Source organism: Mus musculus, chromosome 5 (genome assembly GCF_000001635.26).
Source record: "Mus musculus strain C57BL/6J chromosome 5, GRCm38.p6 C57BL/6J".
NCBI lineage: Eukaryota > Metazoa > Chordata > Mammalia > Rodentia > Muridae > Mus > Mus musculus.
The window spans coordinates 52,733,286-52,741,498 of record NC_000071.6 but is presented as its reverse complement, the minus strand read 5'-3'; positions in this window follow the sequence as shown (position 1 = coordinate 52,741,498).

The window sequence follows — 8,213 nt, the reverse complement described above, 5'->3', positions numbered from 1 at the left end:
GGCGGGGCGGGGCGGGGTAGGGCATTGATGGCCACCTGTGTCTCAACTCCCAGAGCGTTGCCAGCCATTGCAGTGGATCCAGCAGAAAGCCAGGACCAGCGTCATTTCCGCGGGAGGTGCATCCCTTCCAACCTAAATAGTCCTCTCTTATTACTATATACATAATATACATTTATTTCACTAACTTTTCTCTAAAAGTTCATGAAGGCTGGGAGCTACTTCTATTACTATAGTCCATATGTTAAATATATAGTTTTGTAATCATAATCTGTGCATTATATGCATTTATTTGCTACTAAAATCGAGACGGGAGTGTATGTTTAGACATTCTTGATAGTGGTAATTTATAGATTTCTTTTGCTTTGACTGAAGTTAAACTAAGGTGTGTCAACACTTAGAAATCTTTCAAAGGCTGTATTTCGGCTGTGCTAATTTTTTTCCCTACTTCGCTGACTTTATTTTTTATTTTTATTTTGCTTCTTACTACTCATCTGTTTCACTTTTCTTTTCCTAGTTGTTTAGTAAAGATTAAAACATCGAGGAAGACCCGGGCGTGGTGGCGCACGCCTTTAATCCCAACACTCGGGAGGCAGAGACAGGCAGATTTCTGAGTTCCAGGCCAGCCTGGTCTACATAGTGAGTTCCAGGACAGCCAGAGCTACACAAAGAAACCCTGTCTCGAAAAAAACAAAAAACAAAAAAAAAAAAAAAAAAAAAAAATCGAGGAGGTTCCTACCTTTTAAACATAATGCCTTTAGAGCTGAGTTGCCTTCAGAGCTTTGCTTTAGCTGCGGTTCCACTGTTTTTGATGTAGTGTGCTTCACTTTTGACTCAGCTGATAATAGTTTATAATTACTTTTAGGATTTTCCTCTTTGATCTACTACTTTGAAATGTATTAATTTTCAAATTTAAGTACTGTGCTGGTTAGTTTTTGTCCACTTGATACAAAAGACTCTCTTGGGGAGAAGGACACTCCATTGAGGAACTGGCTCCATCAGAATAGTTTGTGAGCATATCTTTGGGGAATTTCTTGATTAATGTTTGATATGAAAGAACCCCATCCACTGTGAGTAATGCCATCCACCTACTATTTTGAAATTTTTATCTTGTTTGTTTCATCCTTCTTTATTGTTGTTGTTTTTTGGATGGGACAAATGTTCTATGTGCAGTTTTATGAAGAACATAGATTCTATAGTTCAGTGGCTTTTTGTTTCTTTGTTTGTTTTTGCTTTTTTTCTAAGATGGGATTTCTCTGAGTTGCCCTGGCCATCCTGGCTGGCCTTAAACTCAGATCTACCTGCTTCTGCCTCTCAAGCACTGAGATTAAAGGTGTGCGCCACCACCACATGGTGGTTGGATGGTTTTTATCTCCCAGTTGATTCTATTATTTAAGTATTGCCAGTGTTGTGCAGGTTACCCATTTACCACAGACTTTTTCATCTAGTACTGAGAGGAGGTTATTACAATCCTTATTACTGTGGATTTGTATGCTCAGTTGGCTTTTATGACTTCCTAGTAATTTTAGATTTTGAATTAAAATACTACATGTGTGTGTGAAGGTCAGAGAACAACTTGCAGAAGTTAGTGTTCTCTTTCCAGCCTGTAGGTCCTGCAGAATAAAAGAAACACAAGATCAGTAGCAAGCCCTGCGCCAGTCCTGCTTTGGCCTTCTTAACAATTACTCTAAACTATTTTTTCTTATCTCTAGTTATTCTCTGGCTTTGAAGTCCGGGTTGTCTGATATTAGTAACTGCTTTACCCTTCTTAGGCTTACTGCTCGTCCTAGGTAAATATTTTCCACTCTTCATTCTATTAGTGTCTTTATATTTAATTTTTCTATGTGTCACATATAGTTTACAGTGTGGACTTTTAAAATCCAGTTTGGTAGTCTCTATATTTCAGTTGGAGTTTTTAGTCCATGTACATATAATATAATGATAACATGGATGGGTTTAAACCTACTATTTTGAAATTTTTATCTTGTTTGTTTCATCCTTCTTTATTGTTGTTGTTTTTTGGTTTCTTTTGTGTTAATCTAGTATTTTTTTGTTAGTTCATTCTAGTCTCACCACTGGTTTTCTGCTAATATTTCTTTTATGTAAATTTTTAATGGTTGCTCTGGGGCTCATGGTATACAACCTTAAATTATTCTAATGTATTAAGAGGTTATATTATACTAACTGTCATAAAATACAAGAACCCTGCAAAGCTGTAGCTCATTTATCAGCCACTTTTAATGGTTTTATCGCCAAGTAAAATAGACCTGCATACATTAAATACGACATAAACATTTAGCTTTAAACACTTGTGTATTTTAAACAAGTTAATAATTTCTGGCATTTTATATTTACTATTTCTAGTATTCTTCATTCCTTCTTTTTTCAATATTGAAAATATTGAAATTTTTGATGTGAGAAAGACTAAGTCAACTTTTTAAAACAAACACGCCATAACAATATGGCACGATTTCCATAATCAACACCCATAAAATGGCATCAGTACAAAAATCTAAGCAAATCTTAAAAGAAACCGGCTATAAACGTAAAGAATTCTTATAATTTGTAAATTTGAATTGTATACTTGCATTTATGTCACATGCTCCTCCCTTTCCCTGTGAAGCTTCTTCCTAAAATAAATATTACACGATGGCTCTAATTACTAATGTACTGTTTTATTACCTCTTTTATTTATTAATTATTATTATTATTATCATCATCATTATCATTATATGTAAGTACACTGTAGCTGTCTTCAGACAGACCAGAAGAGGGCGTCATATCTGGTTGTGAGCCACCATGTGGTTGCTGGGATTTGAACTCAGGACCTTCTGAAGAGCAGTCAGTGCTCTTAACTCGCTGAGCCATCTCTCCAGCCCCTGTTTTATTCCCTCTTAGAAGTCTGATTTTCTACCTAGTACCATTTTCCTTCCCAGTGAAGAAATTAGCACGGTTAGTTATAACACAGATCTGGGGATGATGTCTATGGTTTTATTTACTTGGGGTGGTTTATTTCACCGGCATTTTCAAATGGTCGTGGATCGCACGTCGGTCGCCTTTCTTGCCACCATGACCAAAGCATCTGATGGAAACAACCCAGGAGAGGAAAGATCATTTTCAATTATGATTCCAGAAATTCCAAGTCATCTGAGTGGGAAAAGGTCTTACAGGAGGTGCCTGAGGCAGAGACACCCCCCTCCCCCCCCCCATTAGGAAAGACATGGAGCAAAAGCCATGTCCCATATCAAAGGCACTGTCACCTCCAGAGTCACATACTTCTGCCCACCAGACCCATCTTCCTAAAGGCTGTACCACCTCTCACATCAGCAGCCTGGGAACAAAGCGTGAGCCGGCGGAGGAGGGCATTCCAGATGCCAACCACAACTGCTATTGTTACTGCCCTTATCCAAGCTCAGTTCTAAAATATCTTGTGTGGCCTTTGTTATCTCTGAGTCCACCTACCTGTCCCATTTGTACTATGACACTATTTTTCTGGTGGGCATTAAGATTTTATCTTTGTCTTTGTTTTTTTTTTGTTTGTTTGGCTTTTGTTTTTTCATGATTTTAGAGCTTTATTGTAGAAAGGCAGAGAGAGAGAGAGAGAGAGAGAGAGAAAGAGAGAGAGAGAGAGAGAGAGAGAGAGAGAGAGAGAGAGGAGAAGGGAGGGAGGAAGGAGAGCAAGAGATGAGAGTAAGAGAGGTGAGAGCTTGAGCTGCTATAGTTTTAAATAACTACACTATGGTGTGGTTTCTCCTTAGAGATAGCCTGCTTGGATTTTGCTAAGACCTTTTGTGAGCCATGCTGTAAGTGCTGGGAATGAAGCCCAGGTCCTTGCTAAGAGCAGCTGTTACTCTTAACCACTGAGCCACCTGCCTGCCTCTCCAGCCATGGCTGAGATTTTTCTTAAGCTGTAGATTTATGTTTTAAAAAAATTGGGGGGGGGTGTTGATCTCATTTGTTTCTTCAAATGTTTTTTTCTGTCTCATTTTCTCTTTTCTTTCTAAAATACCTACTACATGTATGTCAGACTTCCTGGTATTGTCCCAAGACTCTTGTTCCACTTCCTTTTAAAATAGATTTTTGTCACTTTTCTTTATGTAGGAAACTTCTCTTAATCTGTTTCACATTCCCTGACCTTTTTTAACTATCTAATAAAATAACTCTTCAACTCACCAGGTAAATTTTTTAAAAAGTCCGAACCCTATTTTTAGTTTGTTGAGGTTTAGTATTTTGCTATGTATTTTAATGTTAAATACTGCTCCCCCAGCAACAAGAAAATCTGCATGTATAATGTGACCTTGCTCCTTAATTTAAAACTATCGGTTAAATAAAGATGCCTACAGCTTATAGCTGGCAGAATTGAGGTAGGCAGGGCTTGGGGTTCCTGGGCTGGGGGTTCTGAGGCGAGAGGAAGAAACCACTATGGAGTAGGTGAGTCGTACAAATACGGCCATGACAGTGAGCCATTTAAAGTTAAGAGCTGCCCAGATAGAGCATGGGAAATTATAAAATGGGGCTATCGACAGGGAAATAGATCCTCACAATATAGAGGATAGGTCTCCCCAGCTTTAGTGCTGATTGTTATAAATATAAAAGTTGTGTGCATATAAAAGGTGGGGTTGAAGCCCTCAATTGAGATGAAATGTTTCCACAACCTTTGTTTCCATGCCTTTCTCTCCTGAGAGTCCCAAATATCATTCATTTATTACAACCATGTATTTTCTTCGGTCCTTGAAAACATATAATGACTTTCTAAATGAAACGGGGTCAGATCAAAGTCAGTTTCTACTCCTACGAATTGACTACAAGCCAAAATTTTATATTTCATGTTCTTCTATGTCTAAGATATATATGTATATATGCATATATGTATATACATATGTGTGTATATGTATGCATATATATATTATGTGTGTGTGTGTGTATGTGTGTGTGTATGTGTGTATATATGGTCCAGTGGGCATTTATGCTACTGAACCTCTAAATTCTGTCATCTCCCTTTTTTGACTTGCAAGTAATTGACTTGTCTGGAGTCAGACTTCTGACAATGTCTTTGAACAAGGCAGCTATTGTTTTCTTGGACTCCTTGCGTAGTCTCTCCTATGCAGCAAGGATTTGGGTAGAGTACACGCGCAGTTCTGGGAGTTCTGTATCTCTGTGAGTCCTTTTCAGAACTCCCCTCCTGTATTTCCAGTTACTTTAGACTGCTCCTTAACCCAGTAAGATGGTAGCTTTTTGACTGAGTGCCAGCTGCCTGCACAGTATATAGTAGGAAGTGCCCTCAAGCAAAATGTTTGAACCTAAATCTCACTCATTATGTTAACATCCTTTGAAAAGTAGCCATCCCTTCAGTTTCTTCCTGTCTGCTTCTGGCTGGCTGCCAACATCTTCAAATAACTGCTTTTAGATTTTTATCCAAAGTTTATAATTTTGATCCATAAGAGGGTTAGTCTGATATAATCTCCTATGACATATTTTACTACAAATGTGTCTTTTAGTGAAATATGAATAGTGCTACAGTTTTCTCAGTTCATGGGTTAGTAAAGAAATATTGCCTTTCATATGAGACAAGATTCAGTTATCAATTTTGCTCATCATCTTATTTTTTTTACAGATTTATAAACTGAGGAAAAAGTCTTTCCAAGTAAATAGATGAATTATGGAAAACATTTTACTAGCAAAATCATGGCAACCAGCTGAGTGGTGGTGGTGTACGCTTTTGATCCCAGCATTTGGGAGGCAGAGGCAGGAGCTTTGCTTGAGTTTGAAGCCAGCCTGGTCTACAGAGTGAGCTCCAGGACAGCCAGGGATATACAGAGAAACTCTGTCTCAAAGAAAACAAAAAGCAAAACCCAAATAAATAAATAGTTAATTAATCATGGCAAGTTTTGTAAAAAGCTCTAAGCTACCTACTAAAAATTTTGGTGATTTGTTTATCAAAAAAGTTTTATGATCTGTCATCACGTACTTCATTTACATCGTTTCATTTATTTACTTGGTTAACTTGTGGGATGTATAACGAGAGGCTTATGAACTACTCATCAAACAATAAAACTTAACAAATTATTAATAACTGTAACTTTTTTCAAGATACCTTATTTTTTAACTCAGTTGAGAAAATAGGAATTTTAATACTTCTGTGAGAATCATGCTCATTTAATGTTTTTGTTTATCTTGTTTTGTTTTTTTAAGACAGGGTTTCTCTATATAGCCCTGGCTGTCCTGGAACTTACTCCGTAGACCAGGCTGGCCTCGAACTCAGAAATTCGCCTGCCTCTGCCTCCCAAGTGCTGGGATTAAAGATGTGCGCCACCATGCCTGGCTTCATTTAATGTTTTTTAAACATGTAATTTTGTATGTGGTGTTTTGCCTGCCTGCCTGTATGTTTGTGTAACACATGTGTGCCTGGTGACCAGGGAGCCCAAAACTGGGCACTAGAGTTCCGTTCAGTTGTGAGCTTTCTGGAAGTGCTGGAAATCAAGCCCAGGTCCTCTGGAAAAGCAGCCAGTACTCCTAACTGCTGAGCCATCCTCCAGCCCCTCATTCAATAATATACTTTTTGCAGAAGTGCTTTTACATTACAATGAGCTTTACACACATTTTGTTAAAGCCTTTGGAATTGAAGATTTGTCTCATTCTCTGTAAGTAAAACATCTGTCTTGTGAGTAAATTAGCAGTGCCAGTCTCTGCTGTCAAACCGGTCAGCCGGGAGAGACTTGCTTTCTGCTCAATGAACATGTTAAGTATATCCCAGTATCAGGCTAAGGGTATACTCTAATCATAGGGCACTTACTTAGGTTTTACAAGAATCGAAGCTCAATCTCTAGTAACATACACACATCCAACACCAACTTGCACATGCACACGCAGATGTGCACACATATGCACACATAGGTGTATTCCACTGTGTCAACATCTCATGTTTGATCTCTATAGCTTCTAACCCTAAAGTACCAGTAATGCACACTGATACTTTAACTGCTTGGGGTCCCATGGAACACCACCTAGAAAGGAGTGCACTCTTTAAAATAGATTGACCTTTTAGATCTCGCCCACTCCTTCTAAAACCTCATTTTGCAATGCACTACAATGTATATTAGCTAATTTTTTTTTTGCATTGCTATAACCAAAATACCAGACAGAAACAACCTAAGAAGCAGCAACAACAAAAATTGGTGGCTCATGGTTTCAGAGGAACAATAACAACAAAACTTTCAGTTCATGATTGCTTGGTCCCATGAGTTCAAGCCAAGCTTGAGGATGGCCAGACCACATGACAGAAGAGAGCTGTTCACATAAGCAGCAGATAGGGAACGGTGAGCAACAGGAACAGCCAGCGTAATAGACTCCTCAAGGACCTGCTACCGTTTACCAACTTCTTCCAATTAGGCCACACCTCTGGAAGTCTCCAGAACTTTCCAAAATAATGCCACCAGCTGGGGAGCCGAGTGTCTAAAACGTAAGCTTGTTTTAGGTTAAAGCATCATAGCACAGAAGACTGTTGTCTTAAACATCGTAGTGTCCATAAGGAGAAAGGGCAAGGTTAGAATTCATTCAGATTGCAAGGTGGCTTAAGATAATAATACAGGGTGTAGATGAGGACTAAGAAAGAGAGGCAGAAAGAGCAGGTGAGGCGTTTGAGACAAGACATTCAGAGACTTGAAGGCTCCAGCTAGCTTCAGATGGGTTCTGTTGAAGGGTCAGAGGATCCGTTATATTTCTACATGGACCAGAGTTTGCTGAAACAAGAAAACGATGACAATGAGATAGTAAAGTTAGTGATACGGATATGGGAGAACAGGGAATTTCTCAGCAACTGATTGACGTTTAAAATGTACAATGTTTTAATCAGAAAGCACAAATTTCAGATGTAGAGATAGTTTATACCTGAAGTTTTTTTTTTTTTTTTTAAACAAAAACGAGTAGTAATTCTATGTACTTCAAAAATCTCACCGAACCTGGATTAAGCTCTTCCAGATACTTCATCTCTAGTCTTCCACTATCATTTTCTGGGGATGACATCTGAAAACCAGGTGAATGTGTTCCGATGGGAAAGGAGACCTGAGGAATAGAAGAGATGAGCAGTGTCCATAACTAGGCATTCACAGAGTACTTGCTGTATAACTGGCCCATGCTTGGTTCATGCCACATCTGTCTTCACCCCAGCCCTGACAGATTCTTATCGCCATAACTTTACAGCTATGAGGATCCTGGGA